Source organism: Cimex lectularius, unplaced genomic scaffold (assembly GCF_000648675.2).
Source record: "Cimex lectularius strain Harlan isolate CLEC.00 unplaced genomic scaffold, Clec_2.1 scaffold325, whole genome shotgun sequence".
Classification (NCBI taxonomy): domain Eukaryota; kingdom Metazoa; phylum Arthropoda; class Insecta; order Hemiptera; family Cimicidae; genus Cimex; species Cimex lectularius.
The window spans coordinates 265925-269760 of record NW_019392911.1 but is presented as its reverse complement, the minus strand read 5'-3'; the positions used below and the strand labels follow the sequence as shown (position 1 = coordinate 269760).

The window sequence follows — 3836 nt, the reverse complement described above, 5'->3', positions numbered from 1 at the left end:
TTGTTCTTAGCTTACAATACACTAGTAGTATAGGTGACACTTGGGGCAGACAGGTTTTACCCCCTCCACCTTCCCTGTCATGAAGACTGGCGAGAGTTTTTACCACCACTTTTCCTCCTTGCAGACACCCCCACCACTAGCCGTCGGGTCTGATGGGGCCTCGGAGTGACGTCACTTTTCAATTGTGTTGGACGACTGACGTCATTGATTTTTTCAATGGGTTCGACGAGTGACGTCACTGATTTTTTTTCACCGCTATGGTATTTGATGAGGGTTGTGGCTATCTTTCTTTCACCATATTGTGTCATGGGTTAAGAAAAACTGCTGGTTGGAAGAATATATATATTATTTATAAAGTGTTACAATTAAATCAATTCAATTTCGTGGTCGCCTTTGTATACTAGTGACATTTTTCGTTGTGTTTCGTCGTTAAGTTAACACGTAAGCGGTGATTATCTCATTGAAACGTTTCGGGAGGAATACTCTCGTTGAAGAAGAGTCTCCGATGTACGTAGGTCCGAAGTATTTAAGGTCGGCGACAATGGCATCGTCGTATTTCGTTGGGATTTTGACCAAACCCTTCACTTCGCAAGCGAATGCTACATTTAAATCGGAAATTTTTCAAATTCTTTTTGGAGCAGTGATTTGGTTGAGAGCACGTACGAGTTTCATAGAGTCCATCTGTATGAAATTAAGTAAGTCAATATTTGTACAAAATAAATAAAGTTATGTATTCTTATGTATTACCTTGTGTTATTTGGACGACCTCCTTCAGCGAACGCCTACGACGAAATGAACTTGGTTTGATCGAATGCGCATTATATTATCAAACGTAGACTAGCATGTTCCTGCATGTCTAATCCATGTTGTGTGTGTGATTTCTTTACAAATACTCTTGTTGGATTGATCGAGGTTAAAGTCCATCATAGCAATATGATGAAAATAAACGTGGTAAACAAGCAAGTTCATGCATGTCTACATTCTCCATGCTGTGAATTATTTTTTGTTATTATTCATCAAATAAAATAAAACGAAGACATTAAACTATGTATCTCTCTTTGTTTGTAAAGCCTCCTCACTTGGAGCACAGCAAAGTGGAGATACAACGAGGAGGAGATTTGAAATAATTTTCATACAAAATTTTGGTTTGCGGATGTTTTACGACCTCGCCAGGGACCGTCCAATCGCTCAAGTTTACGAGTGTTTAACCACCACGCCAGTGACCATACATTCATACTTTCATGCCGTTATATTGAAAATTAATTCAAACCCACAAAAACAGAAAATATTTTCTACTTAAAAAAAATAGTAAACTTTTCCAGAAAAAAATACCCTATATGAAAATACCGTTTAATTTATAACAAAAAAACCTTCTATAGATACAAAATATAACAGAAATCATCGTACTAATATTTTTTTGTTACACAATAGGTTAGTAACGGCTGTAACTATTCGCACCGGTATCTTGATATCTCTCATGCGACTGTTTAAAAGATTGAAGGAAAGCTAATTTATGGCCTTATGTTAATCATATTAGCCAATGATTTATAATTATGAATAATTTTATTTAACAAAATACAATTCTGTTATATAATGATTTTGTTGCGGTAAATGTATTTAATTAGGGGTTCAATTACATTAGTTCTGAGGGAGTAACATAGGAGATTGGGCACAGTGATGGGAAGAGGTATGCCGGCCATTATCAGCGACCTGTAAAATGTTTCTCTGCCTGAGGCAGTAAGAGGGCACTCAAGAAGGACGTGGTTGGCATTGGCCACTACTAAGTTGTTGCAGGAGCAGTAAGGGGAATTAAAGATCTTAATTTTGTAAAGGTGGACAGGTAGACTATGGTGGTTTAGTCGGAAGCGGATTATGGAAGTGAGGGATTGTCGGGGGTAATTCAAAGAACGGAACCACGGGAAGGGAAGGAATATGGGTTTGAATCGATTTGTTAACTTTGGCATTATTTGTGGAGCTAAACCCCCTTTGCCAAGATCTCAAGGAGTGCTTATACAAATGAGATCTAATATCTCCAACGAGATGAAAAACTGCAAAGGACCAGATATGGCCGCCTCTTTCGCCAGACTATCGGCTTCATAGTTGTAAACATTGTCGTTATGTCCTTTTACCCAGATTATATAAATGTTAGTGTTGGAGGTTTTTAACTGACATATTAAATTGAAAATCTGTGTGAGGATGAAGTGATTGCCTTTAAGGATACTAGGAAGGGAATGGACCACCACATTTTTATGCGGGAGGATAAAAATCTGCCATCCACCAAAGATCGTCGCATGTGAGAGGCATAATTTTGGTCTCCACCTGGAGAGCATTTATTAGTGAGGAATGCATGGCTCCCAGACATATTCTGAGACATTTATTTTGAATTTTGTCCAATTTCGACAGATGAGTTTTGGCCGCATCGCCTAACAATAAAGAGCCATAGTCTAGTCCAGATAGAATGATAGCTTTACACAACATGAGAGCAATACTCGGGTGCGAGCCATAGCGGACCTTCGTGACACATCTTATTATATTTACTGCTTTTTCGCATATATCGACTAATTTGGTTATATGGTTCCTCCATAATAGCTTGCGGTCGAAGGTGACGCCAAGTAACTTAAATTATTTTGAACTTATGAGGCCCCAGTTCGATGAATTCACTGGAAACGATCCGTCTCTTCCTTTAAAGATTGTCACTGCACTCTTTGACTCCGATATATGGAAGCCGCTGTTTCTATTCCATTCGTCGAGGACATTCATTGCATCAGACAATTCAGACAGTGCTAGGTCTAAATTTAAGTGGGAGCAGTAAACAGTTATATCATGAGAAAAAAAGTAGTGTTTTGAAGCTGGGAGAAAACGCTGTATCAATCGTCGAGGTATAAATTGAAAAGAGAACTGGGCTCAATACTGTTCCTTGAGGTAAGCCAGCATATACAGTCCGTGGGCCTACAATTTTGCCGCCGCATCGGACTAATATTTTTCTTTTACACGATAGGTTAGTAACGGCTGTAACTATTCGCACCGGTATCTTGATATCTCTCATGCGACTGTTTAAAAGATTGATTGTTGACACAGTTGAAAGGATTAGTTAAATCTAGAAACGCAGACACTAAACATTTGTTTTGCGAGAAGCTTTCATAAATATCAGACGTAAAGGAAGTAAGCACATCAAAAGTGTTATGCCCTTTTCTAAATCCGTGTTGGTTTACTGGAAGTTTCATATTTTTTTCTAACCACCAATCGATGCGTGCCTTAATCATTCGCTCATAAGTTTTGATAAATACTGAAGAGAGGGTAATGGGACGATAAGATTCTGCTTTGTCAGGGGGTTTACCTGGTTTTAGGATGGGTCTGATAATTTGAGTGGACCATTCAGGAACATAGACGTCATTTATCCAAGCAGAATTAAATATATGGAGGAGAATATGTTTTGGCTATCTGAGGAAGTTCCTTCAACATCACATATTGAACACCATCCTGACCAGGGGCTACATTTTTAGCATTTTTAATGGCGAGGTCTAGTTCAGCTGGAAAAAAAACCTTCTATAGATACAAAATATAAGATTTTTACAAGATAAAATATTTGCTTTAAAAATTGCCTTCTTATTAAAATTATATTTTCTTTAAACAAATTGTCGTCTTATTAAAACAAAATTCTTCTGAGCGCTAAATATTATTTTAATATCTCTAATAAATTATTTACAAATATCCAATTAGACAAGGCGTATGCGCGAAAATGATTGCATCTTTGGTGTAATATTATGCAGTCAACAATGTGTCCCTTCTTGCGCTGTTGTCAAAATTCCAATTTAATAATAATTTAAGGTAATACA

General features: G+C 37.5%; 1 long non-coding RNA gene across 1 annotated transcript; it reads right to left on the bottom strand.

Annotated features, from left to right (window-relative positions):
• Positions 1-328: 328 nt before the first annotated feature.
• LOC106672989 lies at positions 329-3553 on the bottom strand. Its single transcript, XR_001341332.2, has 3 exons — positions 3338-3553; positions 748-989; positions 329-681 (listed from the first exon to the last, which is right to left on the bottom strand). It is a non-coding gene; the product is annotated as an uncharacterized LOC106672989 (long non-coding RNA).
• Positions 3554-3836: the final 283 nt, after the last annotated feature.